Genomic DNA, 19895 nt, shown 5'->3' on the forward strand with positions numbered 1-19895 from the left:
TTGCAGGCAGGCAGGCAGATCACATGCAGTGCCAGAATCTGCAAATGGAGGTGACACAGAGCTCTGCTCAGGAGGGCAGGGAATGGCATGTGAGAGTCATCCTGGGGCTATGTGCCTCTGCTTGATGATTTCATGGTTTTCACTGGTCAGCTCTGTACCAAACCCTTTGCACAAGCACTCAGGTTTACCTAGGCAGTGTGTGAAGCTGCCAGGCAGTGCAATGCTAAGCATCCCATGAAATGCTAAACCATCTCTGTGCTGCCATGCTTCCACCCACCATGAGGAAAGGGCAAACTGCCTGTAGGTTCCTTCCCATCACTGAGAGGGGAAGGTGGCTGCAGCCCATCCTTCACCTTCTGCCCAACGCTGCAACTGTGACACTGCCAGTTCACTTGGGCTTGAAATCCTCTGACGTGAAGAGAAAAAAGGTGAGACACGCATGGGCTTGGCAGCACTCCACCTTCTTTTAGGGGCATCTAGACTGACCCTCCTACTTCCTATCAGCCTTCATGCCATTTGAAAATGTCACCCCTTTTGCACACACATGAGGAAAGGATGATCTCTTCCTGCAGTCTCTTATCCAAGGCAAAGGGTGAGCAGACCAGCAATTCCCAAGGAATTGGAGCACTTCACCTTAGGAGAAACCTTGGCTAAAGTCACGTCTGAGATCTCCTCAAGTCACTTCTCACACAACTGGATACAGCAGGGAAATGAAAAACAGATGTGAGCTGTTGATGCCTCTAGCCTCATAATAATAACACACTCAGTGTGCTCTACCTTGATCTGATTGAATTGATGGGCAATGACAATCTAAATTTAGGCCAGAATCATAATAAAACCTAAAAACCCCTTGAAATGCAGAACACTACTCCTTGAATTTTTTCAAACAGAACGCAATTTCTGCTTTTTAAAGGTCCTAGCTAATGCTTAGGCAATATTCATGGGGGGAATAAAATCCCCTGTAGAGGGTGGCAGTTGTCAGTGGGAACTGATGTTTCAGTATGGAGTTTCAGGATCTTAAATTACTTATTGCAGAAGTTGATTCCCACTCTGCTAAAAATCATTACACTGTGCTAATTTAATGTCTGCATCAACATCAGGAACAACTGGTTTAAATGATAGCTGAGCTGCAGTAGAGATTTGGCATTTTAACCAGCAGTTGCTTTTCCAATTAAACACATATGCCATGGGTAGGGTACTATGAATGCAAAATAAAAGTTGACCTGACTGTCGGTTCCAAGCTAAAGCAAAAAAAATACTAATGGAATGTTTTTGGTAGTCATATTTTAGAAATAATCTTCTGTGGTGAGCCAAAATCTATGCAGACAGTTGTAGTCAGATAACAGTTTAAAAAAAAGACTGTGTTTTGGCTGTACTTTTGCTGCTGTTAAATTTGTCTTATTAAATAGCGGGGAGTATGAGTTGAGGGTTGAGAAACAGTAATTTTGTAATTATTTTATATGGATTGAATTATTCTGTCATCAAATTTGCATTTCAGACAGCATTACACTATGAAAATATAATTAGAAACTGTAATTCAGGAATTGCTGAATGTGATATTTCCCAGAGGGAGCACTGTGAAGAAGCTGCCCTTACTACAACTTTAGCAAATGTTGAAATCCTATAGGTGGAAAATGTGAAGGCTGAGTTGTAAAGTTCCTCTCCCTTCTGTGGTCTTCACACACTGTCAGTTTTCTGCTGAACTTCATTTTTTCGTAAGAGTCATTTCCACAGAATCATCTAATCATTATGAGCTGAAGGGCTCAGATCCTGTTCTGCTGAATTTCAGTCTGGCTGTGCTGATAGCTGCTGAATTGCTTTCAGCCACGAAATGACACTGAGATAATGTAAGGATCTGATTTACATGCAGAAAAGCCAAGAAGCTTGTCGCTTGGTCTGAAACGCTGGTTTCAATTTGCCCAGCACCTGAAATTCCCAGCCACGCCTTCTTTCACAGAAGATAGCTGAGGAGGGGTTGTGGTTTAGCTCTGTTTATCTTCTTTTGTAGTTCAGGGTTTTTTTGCAGTACATGTTCACAGTGTTGTGCAAAGTTTTAGCTGTGTAAAACCCACCAATGTCAATCCTTATGTTTTATATTCTTGTGACAATCTATGGCTTATCATAGACATACTAGCTGGAAACAAACATGTCTTGTGTTTTTTAGCTGGGCTTGTGTTGGTAAATCCCCATGCACTTTTGTTTGAGTCATGCACTTTTTAGGAGAGCATCATCCATGGCAAATTTTTCCCTATTTTTCCCACCACCTTAATGGGGCATTGGTCAGGTCCTTATGTCCTTATCAAGTCTGTGATGCACAAAGCAAGGATGGCAGTGGGAGGAGGCAGAAGCTGAGTGTGGGGCATGCTTGATGCTTTGATGATCCCCGTACATCTATCACAGTCCTGCTGAGTGACAGTCACAGTGCTACTCCAGAGGAAATGTCAGGACAGGAAGAGGGGAAATGTGGACCTGTGACCCCAAGGATGGCATGGACAAATGGGATGGCTGGTGACACGGTTTCTGGTGACCCAGGGATGCTGTCACCCCCAGAGTGCTCTGAGGATCAAGACCATTTTCCCATGGCTGCCCAGGGCCACCTTCCTACACCCAGCTGCACCCAGCCCTGTCATTTTGCCTGGGCGCTGGGGAAGATGTCTGTCCCATCGCTCACATTTTGGGTGATGCACATCCTGCCACCCGTGTCTGGTATCTGCAATTGGAGCACAGGGCAGGAGCTTCAGGGTGTCACTGCAGATGACCATTTCTATTAGGGAGGGTGCAGTAAGCCAGGTTGGCTCTTTAGGGACAAGTGGCCTCGCTTGAGGTGCAAGTGCTCGTTTACAGGTGGGACACGAGCGGTTCCTGAACATCACAACTGCATTTTTGCACATGTACTTAGGAACTGCAAAGGAGCAGGAGGCAGCATTTCAGCTGCGTCTGCACATGGGAGCTGAAAGGCTTTGAGACGTGTTTACCTGTCAAACGTGTCACAAAGCTTCTTAGCTGTGTGGTGAATTTCATTGTCATGAGAATGGGGCTTTGGGAGCCAGGCTGTCCGGCCACGGGGTGGACTGGGAGGGGTGGGACAAGGGGAGAAGGAGAGTCCTTGGCAGAGCTGAGTGAGCTCGTGCTGGCAGGATGTGTCCAGGGCAGGCTGCCTGTCACTGTTCTTGCACTGCTGCATCTGCCCATGCAGGGACCTCTGGCAGTGCTGCCTCACACCCCTGGACATGTGCAGAACAGGCCAGACAAGGCTTTTGTGAAACAGAGCTGTCTGAAGGAGTCAGGAGAGTGAAATTCTCTGCCTGTGTTAGCAATGATGCACCGATGTTGTTTTGCTGCCGTGTGGTGTAGCTGTGGCTAACAGGGCTGCTCTCTCTTCTGGGCACTGGGTTCAAAGTAGGGCTGGAGGAACACTGCACAGTCAACCCTTGTGCAGTGCCTGCTACTTGACAACAATAGTTTCATGCTTGTTCTACTGTTAAAAATAGAATAAATCAGCTTTTGGAGACACCCAACGTTACTTGTAGAGAGGTTTTATTAGTCAAGCAGATCAGGTGGTTTACAGGCTATTACCCAAGAGAAGACAAGTTAAAATTGGCTTCTTCCCTTACCAAATTCCCTCGTTCCTAGAGCAGCAAGATTTCCTGATTATGCCTCACAATCTTTCTGCATCTGCTCCAGGACTGCAAAAACATGATGGATCCAGCACATATGAAGTGTCTAACTTCAGCTGAATAACACTCAAAGAGACTTCGTGAAGCAATTCAGCCCTGAGAACCTTTAAAGAAAATATTCTGCTGATGTTGTGCTTGCAAATCCAAGATACCAGGGTGAAGCAAGCACAAAGCTGCTGATTATTTCCACAACTGCTATGTGCTTCCTATCACAACAGTATTCTTTTGTGCAGAATGGCAGCATGATTGCAGAGTCCTCTTTAGCTTTACCATCTTCACAAGCCCAGGTCCAATTAGAGCAATTATATCCCAGCAGAAGCACTGTCTGTTGTCCTCTGGACCTGTCTGTCAAGAGTCCTATTCATTGCTGTTTATCTTGTATAGGCTTTTCATGTAAAGGCCTTCTGACCCTACTGAAACAGTCCCACCAGAAGGGTAGCCTGTGTTTTTATTTCACAGGGTGATGTGGATGAGAAGAGTGCAAAATTATGGCTGGCCAAGGATTCATCTTTCAGTCTAGTCATGATCTCATCTCACTTGAGTATTATTGCTGATTTGACACAGCAAACAGCTTTCATGTTCAATTATTTCACTTCACCCTTCATTTTCAATTACTGCTAAAAATTGAGAACATTATCAGAATTCACAGTTCTTCCTTGCCGTGTTCAAGGGTTTCCTTAATCAAAATCCCCAACGTGAATTGCAAGGCATGTAATGTTTGATGGCACATGATATTAAACCACTTGCAGCTCTGATGTCTGCGTAGACTCTCTGGTCTCTGAGTTACTGAAGAGTTGCTGGGTAGTGGGAACTTCTGCAGAAAGACCATTTGTGTTTTGCTTTGCCTCTCCTGACAGGGACTGACGAAGGAGCCGAGTGACTCCTGCCAAGGAAGTCCCCCTTGTCACCACTAAGGTAAAGCTGAAAAGCAGAACTCAGTGAAAGGCAGAAGTGCTGGGATTTGGGAAGGTCAGAGGCAATGCAAAAAGGAACTCTTTCTGGACAAAAAAATAGATATTTATTTTCTCATACTGCTTTTGGAAAAGAAAATCCAGGGAGCACTGTGTAGAGTCATCCTTATGAAACAAAGAGAATTCTTTTCTGACAATTCAGAAATGAGATTGCCTGTGAGAGAGCATCCCCTGTCCCTGCTGCTAGCTCCATGGCATGCATGGCAGTCCTGGCCAACATGCACAGCGGCACTTGGGCAGAATAGGATTGCTTTAGGAACTGAAAACAAGAAGCTCAAACTTTGGTTGTTCTTCCTCCAGTATCATCAGGGCAGTGGTTCCCCCACATTTGTTTCCTATTTTGCCTCTTTTCTGCTTGGTTTTAGCCCAGAAGGGCTGCTTTTGTCAGGAGAAACTGCAGAGCCATCTGCAGTAATGGTCCAGATGTCACCTGTGCCTTCCCTTGGCACAGGATGCTGCAGGCAAGAGAGCCATGCCAGCCCTGGCCAGGGCTTCAAAGAGACCTGGCTGCTTTAGCCACACCAGTGGCAAGAAGAAGTGAGAGCTGGTGAAACATGAGTATAACATGCTCCACATCAGCTCTGTGGAGGTCTTGGTGAATTTGTTAAAGATGAATTTATACTGCTTGACTGGATCTGCAGCCTTGGCAGATTCAGGTTCTTTTCTGGCGTTTTTGCTGAGAAGCTGGGGCAGGGTTCTCTGATGCTGTGCAGAGTCAGACCCCTCCACTCACCATGGACACATAATGTTTGAGATGCTTCAATTAGAAAAATACAATTCTTTCAGATATGACAAAAAGCAACAGAAGCACTAACAGGGGTAACTGCTTGCCTGACTTTTACCCTTTTTATTAGACACTGGGACCCTTGCAGGAACCCCTAGCTCAATTCAAGGAATCTGATTAGAAATCAAAGAGTATTTCACTATTAGTTCACCATGTGCCAGTTACAAGTAGGCTGTGGTGTTGCTCCAAGAGCCTGTAGTAAGACATACCTTTCCTGCATGCTGCTCCCACCATGTTTGTGGATGGCACTCCAAATTAGGGAGTTGGGGACGTAGCTGGGAGACAAGGGGTTAAAACAAGCCACAAATACCAGTTTGATACAGTCTCAAAAATAGCAGCTTTTCTTTTGTTTGCTGAATTCCCCGTGCTTTTGCAGTGCTATTCCCATTATTTCTTTCCCAAAATAACATTTTTAAGCAGAGGAATGACTCGAGTGGGGAGAAGAGGGGATCTGCAGGCCGAATGGGACAGCTGCATGCTCCTGTGTCTGCACTGAGGGATATTTCAGTATTTCAGGCAATTTTACTTCCTCACTGGCAAGCCCAGTAATTCCTTCCTGACAGCCCTTGCTTCCCAGGGGCAAGCATTGGGCAGTGTGCTCATGCTGTCCACTGTTTTTAGAGCTCAACTTGAAAAGAAGCATCTCTTGCTGGTGGATGTTCCTTTGAAGAAAAAAGAAGGGATGCTTTTGGAAAAATAAGTCCAAAGGAGCCTGGTTCCAGAACTGGTGATGCAGGCAGATCCCACTGAGCTGGGATGCAGCTCCAGCTCTCAGAGGACCTTGTGTGTCCCATCCTTGCATGTTGGATTGGGAAAGCAGCTGCTCTGGAGGGGCAGGGCTGGCCAGGGACCCGCTCTCTTATCCCTCACGGTCAGGCATGCAGCCAAACACAAACAATGTGAGCTCCAGAAACAGGTGCCAGCAGCCTTCCCCTAGGCATACAGGGAGGGATGGGAGAAAAGAAGCCCTGAGAGGAATTAAAAATTAAATGCTCGTGGCAGTGGCTTGCTGTCACCACATCTCAGCAGTTCACCTTCACTGAGGCTGGCTGGCTGCCCAAGCGCTGAGCAGCAGCAGGGAGAGGAGCATCCCATTCTCACTGGAGATCAGCCAGCTCTCCTGTGGCCCTGGTGTATGGATGAGGAGGAGCTGCTTCACTGCTGCATGCACACACAACTGACCAGAACAAGCAACATGTGCCTCTTTGTGGAAATCCCCTGATTCCTAGTGAAAGCCATCACACCCGGAGGTGGCCAGACCCGGATGAGACACATGCCTCTTGGACAGATGCAGCTGTGCAAGGATGGGGTGCTGAGAAGCTGAACTGACCATACCACAGCTCTCTGTGGTCTGGAGTCTGCAATAGCCCCAGCAACAGGTGTGCTCAGTGTAGCTGGAGGCTGAGCCCACAAAGACTGGCATTTGGGGTGCAAGAGTCAAGCCAACCAAGGCTGGTATTTGGAGGTAGAGCTGAGCTCTGGGGGGAAATTTGGCCTTCCCTGGCCTCCAGTCTAGCTCTTTGGTGTGCACATGCCCTGAAACTCCTTCAGAGCCCCAGCAAATTCATCTCTGAGCCCAAGGCCCCTTGTAGAGCATGTCCCAAAAGATTCAAACTTTGGGTCTAGTTCATAATCCCCTCTTACATCGCACACTAGGTAAGCATTTGGTTCCCCCAAGCCTTGATATTTCTTGTTTTGACACTAACATTCAAGTAGGGGATAAGCTATCCAGTTTCCTGAGATAATGGCTATGTCTGTACTATGGCCACTGGCTGTGTGTGTAATAAATGAAATAGGGGCAACCCCAGCACCAGAGCTCAGTAGTCAAAACTGCTCCCTCTGCTGAGCAATCCCCATCCCAGTCTAGCTTCCTTTCCAGCCTGTGCCACTGGGCCTGTTCCAGGGGGCAAATGGCACACAGTCACTTTTCAGGAGGGTGCAGAATTCAATAGCACAGACAAGGGAACTTCTGTGCCAGTTGGCCCCCATGCTGCAGAATGCACCCAGATGCATTTGCTTCATAGTCACAGGTGATGTGGTAAATGTCATCATGCATAGCTGGGTGAGAATCCTTGGAGGGAAAAAAAGAGCCTTAAAAATAGAAGAGTGTTTTTTTTCTGAAGCCCAGGTCTAGATAGAGCTCGTGAGCTTCAGGCTCTCGCCACAGCCAGGAAATCATGACAAAAAGGCTGGCAACTCCAGTCTGTCAAACAAAGCAGTGGGGTTCCAATAGGACCAAAGTGAAGGAAATGAACATGGCTGGAAGAAAGGATAAAGAAAAGCCTTTAGTCTATAGAGCACGAGGCTCTACTCCTCTGTCTGTACAGAGGAACATTATCATGTACACTGCTGACCTGACCCTTTAGAGAGTGCGGGTTTGATGCTGATTTAATGTTATTTCTCGGTACATGCTCTTTCCCCTGTGAGGCTCAGTTTTAATCCTTTTCTAGTTTACAATCCAATTATTTTTAAGATGTGAAAAATGCAGAGGTCAGTATCCACTACTGCACCCCTTCTGTTCTAAATAAGTAAATTGTAATTATCTGTTTTAGCCTTCTCAGCAAGAGACCAATATGTTCCGCTCTTCTAATGCTGTCTCATGCCTAAGATCTGTTTTCCAAACCTTCCTTTGCCTGAAGTGAGCACTGTGCACTGCACAATGCACCCTCCAGCTCCCTGGGGACTGCCCAACCCCACGTACAGCACTGTCAGGAATTTCACATTTTACTCTGCAAAGAGAGAAGTGATGTCCAAGTGCTCTCTTTGTAAAACTCCAGGATGGAAAGAGATCAAAAGCAAAGGAGATTTCTGAATGTGGTTTTCTCCCAGTACTTCTGATTTTGTTGAATTCAGCCTTTATGTTTTTTGACCTTGGAGCATAATCTCAGTAGGGTTCGAGGGAGCCAGGGAAGCACTTGCCTCCTTGCCTGCGGCTTTTCAGGTAGGTTTGATTATTTTAATTACTTCCTCTGTTGGACATGGAGTGCCTTCCACTTTCCCTGAATTTCCCAGTTGGGTCCAGTCACAGGTCACTTAGTGTCAGTGCTACATGGAAGCCATCATATGGAACTCTGATATTACCTGCAGATTTACATCAAAGTCCTGCAGAGCATGAGGATCCTGGCTGAAAACTTTTGAGCAGTGGTGTTTAGTAAAGCAGGGCTTGGGTGTGACTGTGTGAAAGTGTAAAGTTTTCCCTTTGCTCTTGCAAACAGGAGTTGCTGTGCTTGTATTGCTCCAAATAATACAGGGGATTTGGGAAGACTAGCATTAAGACAGTTTTTCAGAGTCATTGAATATGTTTTAATCCTTATTAGCCTCGAGCAATTGGCTCACAGAGAACTCATGGAAGGATAGGTATAATTAAAGATCCGTCTTGCGTGGCCTGCTGTGCATTTATAGCTCTGCAACTGCTCTCAGTAGTGAAACAGAAATATGTCTTTCAAAGGAAAGCTCAACAACAGGAAATATTTCTTTCAGAAATATGAACATAAGCGTTTCTTCCAAGAATCATCAGATAAAAGCAAAAACGTTCTTAAATTTTCTAGTTCCGCTAAGCACCTGGCTCTAATCTACAGTTCCTTGACTTCGTTCATTTTTTAACCCAAATGGGACCCTATTTTAAGGCATTGTTATTTCATCTGATAATAAAAGTCTCTTCAACCATTTGTGTGTTTCATCAGTGTTTGCATTTCTTGATCTGTACCATATTTTGTGTTTTTCTTCAGTCTTTCCACTGAAAAGTCAGTGCTGTCCAAATTGCCGCTGCTCAACTGGACATAACTCCCTATTCCTCGCTATATAAAGTTGGTTACCTAATTCTGCTGGTGGGTAATTTTGATAAAGATTTCAGAGGGTGCTAAATTTGTCTGCACAGATGATAGAATGATAAGTTTTCACCCAGCCATTGCAGAGGTTTATGACTGCTGCTTCTCAGGTGTCTGGCACAAATGGAAGTGGCACTGTTGTGGGATGTGCTTGTTATTCAGGCATTAGCCTTGAAATTATTATTGCATGGTTTCTCATGTCTGTTTAAGCACACTATTTCTGAAGCTGCTCCTCCTCCAATCAATAAGAGACTCCATTAAACTGTATAAACATATTAAGAAAAAAAGAGATTTACTCAAGGAATCTTTATTGCATTTCATTATAAACTACTGAATCTAATATACAAAGAAGATTGCTTTAATTATAAGTGGACAAAAGAAAGATCTACTCTATGTTCCCTCTAAGCAACTATCAGCAACATGCACCTTCTTCATCTAATGCAGTCATAACAAGTAATTAGGTTTGGTAGCTCTCCTGGGAACAGCAGTTAACTGTATTACACAGCCCCCAAGAGATAATGGCATCAGGTGGATTTGTTAGGTTTTGTGGTATCTGTTCTCAGCTGTTTTTTCTTGCTCTGAGGAAACTCATGGGACAGCCATAATGTAGGCAGAGGGTTCAGATGATTAGCTGTTATCTCCCCACCTCATCTCCAGCTGGTTTCACTGCACTCCATGCTGCCCTCTGGAAGCTCAGCAGATGGCAGGGAGCTCTGGTGGCCCTCTGTGCATGCAGACCCATGCATGGCTACTTTTTGTTGTGCAAAGTGAAGTGCCTTGGTGCTATTCACTGTTTTGTACTTTATTACTATTTCAAATCCTGAGCAAGCAATTTTCAGAGGAGAAAAAGGAAGAGCTCAGCCCAAGGTGGTGTCCTAGAGCAAGAGCTCCCTGCTGCCTATGTTCTTCCTTGTTAGGTGGAGATTTGACAACTGAGTGAAGGTCTGATAAGCAGAGGGATTCCTCCATTCCTGTCATGATGTGGCTTGGGAGGGAGCATGAGGCAACATGGTGCCTTCCCACTGTCACAGTCAAGACAGTGCTGGGCCTGCCTTGAGGCAGAAGGGTGGCTGTCAGGAGGTTTGGGTGCCTACAGCCTCTGAGCCTGGGCAGGCTCAAGAAGTGCCTGATGAGTGTCTGTTCTGTGCCATCCTCCTCTGAGTCTCTGCCAACCCAGGAATCTTGAAAACTGACCCCAGCTAGTCCAGGAGCACAGGACCAGCTGACAAAAACTCCATACAGACAAAAAAATTCTTCCCTCCCTCTTCCTGTGCCTCCGTTCAGTCAACACTGTAGTGCAGCTGTCACCCGGTAATTTCTGTGAAGTCATCAGAAATCTTCAGATGAGAAGAATGGTATTAATAAATTATTGTGTTCCTTAGAGGAGACAAAAGGATGACAATAATGAGGTGAAATTTTGTAGAAAGCCTGAATTACTCAATACTGAATAGAGACCAGGCATGTCTGTAATTCACTTTCGAAGAAAATGCAAAACTTACTATTTCATGATTTGGACAACAGCCTGCTAATCTTCTTGACTCCAAGGTTAAGCCCAACCAGCTGTGAATTTTATTGAGGTTACTTGTAAATCTTAATTTCAGTTAATTTTTTTGCAATAATGTATTGCTGTTCTCAGTGCTGTCTGATGCTTGAAGTGACAGAGCTGGCCAGCTTTCCTGACCTGTCTGTTGCATCCTGGCACTTGTTCCTCTGCTTGCATAAACCTCCCCCACATTCCTGCCATTGCCCATCACTGATGTGTGGTGGGGGGTGGTTACATAGCACAAAGGAAGATAGAGATATCACAAACTTGTTTATTTAACATCACTGCCTTTGGCTCTCCTCATGGTGGTCCTCTGTGCCAGAAAAACTGCCCTCTGTAAGAAGCATGCTTGTTCTTTTGGATGCTGTTTCCCTTCCAGAAGTCAGGACAGTAGGGGATCTCCTGACTCCCCCAGTCCACTGCAGGTATCCATGTCATATAGACCCTATTTGTGGATTTTGCAAATAGTGTTTTCCCACGACTTTGGCTCTTTGTGTTGTGATCTTTGAAGAGGCTGTTCCACAGACTTCGCTGCTTTAGTGGTTTGAGATTTGCTTCTCATTCCCAGCCAAAATTTATTATGGCTAGTTTATACCCATTTGTTCTTTTGCCAGCATTGTCCTTCAGTTTAAACAGCTTTTCTCCTTCTCTAGTGTTTACCCCCTCTGATGTATTTATAGACCACAACCATATCCCCTCTTGGCCTTTCTTTAGCGAGGCTAAACATCCAAGTGCCTCTGGTCTCCTCTGAGAGCACAGGCTTTCCATTCCCTTATTTGGCTTAATAGTCCTGTTCTGCAGCCACTGCAGGCCAAAATCCCTTTTCCTCAGTGTGTTTTCCTGGCCATGTACTACAGCAACCCAGGTGAGCCCTCATACTTCCAAAACCTGCTCATTAATAGCACTGGTATTTCACCCTCCCTGAACTCAACAGATCGGTCTCAGCAAGTTCATTAGAAAGCATCACTTGTCTCCTGCAGGACACATCATATTGGTATTTTCCTGTTATTTTGTAGCTATATAAGTCCTCCAGCTCTTCCTTTTGCTCCATCATTTCTAGTTAAGAATATCAGTTCTTTCCACTGGTCCCTCACATACTGCATTTTGCAATAAGAAATTTCATCCCTTTGCACTATCCCGGTGCTAAGATTGTCCCATTCTTCTTGTGGGGTAGTCTGGTGTCCACCTGATGGTGCCTGTCACCTTGGCATCATCAGTAACTGCATTGCTTTGAGATTACACCTCCTGGTTATTAATAAAAATGTACAACTGCATCCATCCTGAGACTCAGCTTGGAAGAACCCAACTGTAACCACCTTCCATCTGAGATTTCTCCTTTGATTTCAGTTCATGATCCTGAAAGTGGAAAAATCTGCCTAACTCTGTCCAGCACATCCCCAGAGGAATGATTTGCTTTGATTTTACCCAAGTGGTTTTGAATTAGCCTTTCTATATAGATCCATGTATGTATTAGAAATGAATGTATGTACTGGTTGGAAAGCCAGTGCAGGCAGACTTCCTACAGAGTTTCCATAAAAGGTCAGTTCTGCCAAGAAACTTCAGTTTTAACCTCTAGTATTTCTACAACTTCAGTCTGAGATCTCTTTTCAGTAGCACTTGCCAATTGTGGTGCTCAAGTTGGGGTGTTAGCAGATGTGTTTTGCTCTGCTTCAGTCTCCCAGTGGGTTTCAAAGCCAAATTCATGATTCAAATGACTACACTTATTTTTCAGACTTAGTACACTTTTTTTTAATGGGAATTTGGAATGGGGTGCAAATTCTTTTGTGTTCTGGCATATGTCCTTCATATCTTGGCCTGCAGAGGAATAGCAAAAACGATATTTGTACCCTTTACATTCAAAATGTGTTAGACTATAAATATCTTGTTGTCCTAAAACATTCCTGTTTGTTCTTCAGTTAAGACTGTGAGATTTCTCCCCAAACATCTCCCTGTGAAGTCTGACAAATATCTGTCTTCTTCATTGTGCCAAAGAGCTTAGAGACTTTTGGAAGAGTTGGTGGTGACATCTCACAAACCAAATAACACATCTATTTCTCTTTTGGGCTCAAATAGACCAACAGAGGAGAAATTACTGAATATGTAGCTGCCCTTCTGATGACAGGAAAATCAGTCCTTGTCCTCCTTCCCATGAGTAGTTCAGGTTTTATATATCTCTCAGTGTTACCAGCTACTTCTGAATATATTGTATAAATGAGAACTGAATGAACTGAAAGAGAACTAATTCCTTTAAAATGAAGAGGAAAGGGCCTTCAGAAATATCAAGTCAATCTAGTTAAATTTGTTCCCTGCTGCTTAAAATTAAACTTTTTTATATGAACATTAGAGCATTCTTTGATCTGAAGAATAAGCTTTCACCTTTTCATACTGCAGGCTGGCTGAAAAGCCTTTGCCTAGTGCCTACATCTGAGATGTAAAACCAAGGACCAGATACTCCTGTGACATTCCAGACTTCCTCTTACTTGTTTGGTTGACCAGTTATCCTGGATGCTGCTCAAAGAATAATTGATTTGGGGATTTGTCTGCTGAGCAATCAGGTAGAAGAGGCTTTATTTTGTTAAGAAGTTTCATTTTCCAGCTATTTTTGCTAAAAATCAAGGAACTTCACATCAAGAAGGAATTATATAACTCAATCTGACACTCCATGTTGAGCAAACTGAGACTGTGGTCTGCTCAAGCAATTTTGTGAAACTAGCCTCCCATATCTCTGTTTCTGCCAACCCATAAATTTGGAATTTGTTCACTCACTCTCTAGATTCCACTTAGAGATGGTATACATTAGATTTCTATAGCTTGTATAGAGACAGTGGAATTTAGATTTCCGAACCTGGAGTTTCCTGTAGGTAAGTAATGTGGAGAGTTTGATATTAAAACAGTCCCCTCCTGAGCTGTTGCTGAAGGATGCATCTTGTTGAAGGCTGACTGTAGATTCACAGTACTCAGTGTGTACCTGCAGTCCAGCCCCCTTGCTCTGCTCAGGCAAAACTGGGGGCCGTGGCTGTGAGTGCCCAGTGGCGGATCCCTTCCACCAAGGAAGCTTCCTGCTGATCTGACCCTTCAGGGGGAACACTTGCTGGTCTCTGCCTCTCCTGCCAGTGCAGGGCACAGACTGAAGACAAGCAGAGCCAGGCAGCTGGGTTCCCAGTGCATACACAGCTCATGGTATCAGTCAGAGAGGTCCCTGGGGGCTGCAGCCCCCACGCCACCCTACAGGCTAGTGCAGAGTCACAGTGTGCAGCCAGGTGCCTGGAAACAAATTTCTCCCCCCTTTCTTCCCTTTCCACAGCATCATCTCTTGCTGAGAAACTTGAATGTAGGAAGCATCCAAACCAAAAGCATAGGCAGGGGAGTGTGCCAGACTGCAGCTGCTTAGCATCTCAAAAGGAAGACTGAATTCCTTGTATCTGACAATCAAGATGCAGGCAGTCACTTTATTGACAGAATTAGCTCATATTCCAGTCCATCATGTGTACAGATAATGCACTGTGGGATTAAGCTACTGTAGCAATAAATTTCCTAACCTAATTTTAAAAGATAAAAGCTCTAGTGAAGTGAGGCTTCATGGCACACTCCACTCCATTCAATTTCCAGTCCTTCAGAAAAACAGGTGAGAATTCCCTCTCTCAGGTTGCTGCTCTGACTCTCTGACCTCCTCCTACAAAAGCAAATTTTCCAGGGAAGGAAACAGAGCAGCACTAAATCTCCCCTCCCTTTGGCTACCAGCATCTGCTGTCACTCTTGCAGCTCACGTGAAAGGTCGTATGGAGCAGGCTCTCAGGAGCCCTCCAAGTGAAAAAAGGAGGAATGCTGTCTGGCACCAGGCCTGCCTCCCCTTGTCTGCTTCCTCCCCTCTTCTGCAGGAGTTCCTGACCACCCTACTCTTCCAATGAGTTTCAGATAGCCACAAGCACTGCCAGTCCACTGCAGCTTTGATCTGGAAACAGGAGCAGCTTCTGAGTATTGGTGGCACATGAGATGCTGATTCCCACTGGCTATTGCAGTTCAGCAGCAAAAGGAGGAGGGAGGGCAACTTGTGGCACAGTGATGTTGGGTGGACATCTCAGGCCTTTGTTCATGTTTTGGGGTCGGGGAGGGATGAATGCACTGGGCATCTCATGAGGTCAGGTGAGGTCAGTCTGGGGATTGCTCAATACCCACAGGCCTCCTGTGGCAGCAGCTGAGGGACAGATATGGCACTCAGTAAGGAAACCCCAAGAGCTGAGCATTTTAGGCTGGATGGCAGCTTACACCTCAGCAGTACAACTGCTGAACTTGTCCATCTCTGCTGGCTCAGGGACGGGAATGGCTCTGCTACAGTGTGGTCAAGCCCCAGGGAACAAGGTGGCTGTACGTGCATGGAGCAGCTGTCCAGAGGGGCTGTCAGGTGCCCCTCAAGGCATCACAGAATCAGAGAATAGTTAAGGTTGGGAAGGACCCTTAAAGGTCATCTTGTCCAACCCTCAAGTCCTAACAGGTCACTGATTTCCATTCATGATTGAGCTGCCTTGCACTGCTAGTGAGACCAGAGTTTCTTGGAGCTTCACTGAATTAAATTTTCATCTGTCCATGCTGCAGGGATGGTATTGTTAAAAACCACAGGCATGAAACCCAGGTAATGCTGGTGAAAGTAGCTTTATTTCTCTTGGCCATGCTAGAGGAGGTCTCAAGCTCCACCAGACTTCTCTGAGAAATTTGTTGTCTTCACATTTGAAAAGGCAGCATTTACATTGCAGGATCCAGCTTGGTATGTGCTAGTTTCATATAATTTTAAGCCACTGATCAGGACAAAAATAAATCCTTAGGTTGGTGTGTTGTCTTCCTATGTGAAGGCCAAAATGTTTGATGCTCCATACAGTGTGCTAAAAGCATCTGCGATAAGGACACAGTGGCATCTTGTTTGCTTGGAAACCAATAGGAAAAAGTATGATTAGCTTCTATATTAACAAAAACCAAATAAATTAGTACTGTTTGTGCTGTTTGAGTGCTTCGAGTGCAGCTCAAAAGGGAAATCACACCCAAAAAATACAATATTTTCAGGTACTCATACCCTGCCCATAATTATTGCCTGCACTGAAGACTGCTACAACCTATTTACTTGCACCAGTTTCACAGCTGGCCTCCAGCCAGCAGCTGAGGTTCACCCCAGTTCTAGATGTGAATCTCAGACAAAGTTTACAGGAAGCCTTCGAAAATATGAGTTGGTGGTTTCAGTAGGGTTCAGCAACCTGCAACCCTGAGCCTTCCTTTGCCTGCTTATTTTCATATCACATTTTTTCATCTGCATTTCAAAGAATTTTTTTTTTATGAACTAAGGTTGATATTAGGCACTAAAGTAGCAAATGCTTTTTGTCTGGATTCTTTGGCCAATATGCACATTGCTTACAAGCTCCCATTTAAGGCAGTTGTCACACAGGTGTGTAAAACACTCTGAAAAGCCCTTTCCTTCACTGCTGGCGCTTGCTGCAAGTGGTTTCAGTCATCGTGCAGAGCTCCAGGAGCTGCTTGTCATCTCTGCGTGCAGCACACCCATGTCACCCCACTCCACCTCTGTCTCAGCTTGTCTTCCCTGTCTCTGCTGTGATTTTTATTTTGTTTGGCTTTGTTTGATTAGTGGCCTTGTTCTTCATTTGACTGTGTCTGAGGAACTGCAGTGCCTAGTGGGATGCAAGGTGGAATGGACCGTGGCCACGGACAGGACAGTGTGGGGACGCACTGGAGGCAGCAGGCCAGATATTAGGCTGTGACAAGGTCAGGTGTTTTTGAGGAGTCTAATCAATTCTCTCTCAGCCAAACCAGGGAAGTCTCTAGGTTCAGTTCTGCAGGATCTTCCAGAAATGCTGCTTGTTGCTGCTGGACATCACTCTGATGTAAGCAGCAATTACTTTGCTGATCTGAGGGAGGGAGACAGCTGCATGTTAGGGAAGTCTGGCCCATTTCCATCATGCTGCATTGTCGCTTTTCACAAAAGTATTTGCCAGCAGTTGCTACAGCCACTTTCCAAAAAAAGAGCAGTTTTTCTTCCTTCAAACAAGAGTGAAAGTAGCATTGGAATGACATATGCATATTTTTATACTTGGTAGTTTCTCACAATAAATGTGCCACATGGCATAGGATGAAATTGTATTAGAGGAACCAGCACACACATCAAAGCTTTGATTGTAAACTTCCAGCTCAGAGAAGGAGATGAGCAATCTCTATGTTCAATTATAACTGCAGATATTTCCTTTTTCCTAAGCTGGTGTCTGTTACCATGGCCACAACCTTCAGAGTTTTCTGGCTATTTTAAAGTCATTACTGGGAGTGAAAGAGCAGATGTTTAATTACATTCTTCTTATTCCATTCACTAGGTACAGATGATATTTTAGAAGTCTTCAGTAAAAAGATAAGTCCTTTTATTGTTTATCATTTTCCTAGAGAAAAATAGCAGAAGTTAATTAATATATGCCAATATGCATTTTGTCTACAGCTTCTAAGTAGAGGTGAGGAAAGCAGTTTCTTGACATCTTAAAGACTGGGTATTAGATTGGTGTTGGCAGTAATCAGAGGTAAGTGAAAACCATGCTGTAGAAAATGTACCAGTTCTTGTCCTGTCACTGGCACCCCCAAAGGACTGAGAATGTCCTTTGAACACGCTGGTTTCCACCCACAGAAACACTGTTGAGCCAGAGCCATGTATTTGCACATCACCAGCAGAGTCCTGCACAGGCCCTGCTGCCCAGGTGTTGTGACTCTCAGTATCCCTGCTGTGTGTACAATCTTCTGGGATTTATCAAAACATGAGACTTCACCAGAAACTTCTTCTCCACCACATTGTGGCATTTCTGGTTTGTGGGTAGGGACAATAATTACTCAGGAGATTGCTCAGCCAACAGGACTGCAGGGAACATGGTCCCCTAGATGTCTCATGGGCTGTTCATGGTATGTTCCTCTTTACTTAGACAACATTACCACTTGTGTCACAGAATACAAGATTTGTTCATTAAACTTACTGTACTCAGGGTTGCCTAAATTTAACATTTTGTCTGTAATGTTGGTGACTCCAGTATGTGATGAAAGCTTTATCATCTCCCTGTGCACACCCCTCCCTAGACTCTTCTCAGGCCAAAAGAACAACTTGATTATAAGAAATATGAAGTATGAGGTCGGTTCTGAATCCTACTGAGACTGATAGGTAACTTGATTTATACTGGGAAGTGTCATAAAAAGTCAGCCTCTGATGTCTGCCCACTTCCAGGGACAAATGGCTGCTGAGCAGGGACTTTTGGGTGTTTGGCCTGAGCACATTTGGATAGAGCAACCCTACTTCTCATCCCACTCTCACTTTCAGTGTCTAAACTTATTTGTATCTGTGTCTTGTTGCTCTGTGCCTGAGCTCTTCACCAAAGACTTCCTTGATGTACTGAAGTGTTGGGAAGGTGAATGCACTAGAAAAGTGAAAGATGTGAATTCCTATCTCCATATTCAGGCTGCTCTCCCATTCTCTTCTTTAGATAGGTGTTCTAGACCAATGCTGTTAAACACCCTCCTAAGTTTTCTTGGCTCAGAGCTGATAGGTATCAGCTTCCTAAGGAGTTATGAGATCTCATTGTTTAGCTGGTTTCGCTCACCTCCTCTTGGTGGTGGAATTTGCTCTAGCTAGTACTGCTACTAACTTGAAGCTATTAGTGTATTAAGATGACCATAATCTCATCAACAATTATCCTGATGAATACTGATTTAAAGATTTTGCAAACTGGAGCAAAGGGCAGCACTATCTTCCCCTCAAAAGCAGAGCTCACACTGTGAGTGAGATCCAGAATGGGACTGGAACCCCAAATGGAAACATGCCAAAAGAGGGAGCTTAGTTCAGGGTCAATGGCTGCAGAAAATCCCATCATAGTAGATGTGTCCAGCAGCTTCTCAGCATCCCTGCTGCTGTGTGATGCTTACAGAATGTCCACACACAGCTGCAGTTGGGCAGGCAGGGGAAGAGCTGGCCAACAATGGATGTGTCTCTCAGCCACTGGAGAGAGGGCTGGCTGCCCAACAGTCCCTTCTCCTCTGACCATGTGAAGCTTGGCTGTCACGTTTTTGCCTTTATTTTTGGTTCTGCTGTTATTTTGCTACGTTGCAATCTCTTGTGTTGCTATAAAAGCTGCTCTTGCCTGCACAGTCTGTAATTAAATATGTCCCCACCACGCGCTATCCAAAATTCTCAGTTTCTTACACTTTTTCCCATTCACCTGTTTCTCAGAGATGTCAGTGTCATTTCCATGGTTGCAGTGAGTTCAGCAGATAGCAGGTTGAGCTTTGGGCTTTAGGAACTCATTCCTTCTAGAATACTAAAATAATGCTAAAGACTTACCCTAAGTAACGCAGCCACCTCGGGTGGCTGAGCCAGTGTAGGACAGAAACAGTCTTTTGCCTACATAGAGGCATAATCACTCTTGAGCAGGAAAGGAGACAGGAGAGCATCCATACAGACAACAGCACATTTTTAGGTGATCCCTTACTTAAGGCATGTTTTCAGTTTGCAGTGCTGGAAGAAAAGTAAGTGCCTTGCTTACAACATCTGCTTGTCGCTCCCTGCGTGACTGATCACATCCCTGGCTGTGGCAGCTCAGCAGAGCTGTGGTGCCAAGGTCGTGTGAAGGTGCAGTGGGTTCTGTGCTAAGCAGCTGTGCTTGCTGACCTCAGATCTGCCCCATCTACCACTCCTGAAGGACACATTTGGTTCTCTCTTCAGGGCAGTTCAGTGTGTTTCCACCTCTGCACCCTGCCCCCCACTCAGGGTTGCACTAACCTGCGTGGTAACCTAACCAGGGGTGTCTTGTCTTCTCTTGAAAGTCTGCCCATCTAGTTAATGCTGTATATATTCACACATGTCATATGTATAGTTCATACAGATACATATGCCTATATTGCATGAAAAGATAAAGGGGAATTTTGAAATTCAAATAGTTGGAAAAGTTGAAATCTGAATGATATGTGCTTTCTCTCTCAGCTCTTCTAGCTTATATCTCTTTCATATATAAGGAGCATATGTGTTAGTGCAGTCAGCTATGCCTTTCCAATATGCTTCAGTTTTGTGGCACC

At 44.8% G+C, this 19895-nt stretch overlaps 1 protein-coding gene across 3 annotated transcripts in view; it reads left to right on the forward strand.

The window, feature by feature from the left end:
• NCALD (neurocalcin delta) overlaps positions 1-19895 on the forward strand; it is a 58059-nt gene that overhangs the window by 2762 nt on the left and 35402 nt on the right. Inside the window, exon 1 of one of the 3 annotated variants that reach the window (XM_086881396.1) lies at positions 13194-13357. The exons of the other annotated variants lie outside the window; for them this stretch is intronic. The gene's annotated coding sequence lies outside the window, so the exon portion shown is untranslated. Of the gene's footprint in view, positions 1-13193; positions 13358-19895 lie in introns of those variants that run through there. 3 annotated transcript variants of the gene reach the window in all.

This window comes from Cyanistes caeruleus, chromosome 1 (assembly GCF_971803275.1).
Source record: "Cyanistes caeruleus chromosome 1, bCyaCae1.hap1.1, whole genome shotgun sequence".
Lineage (NCBI taxonomy): Eukaryota > Metazoa > Chordata > Aves > Passeriformes > Paridae > Cyanistes > Cyanistes caeruleus.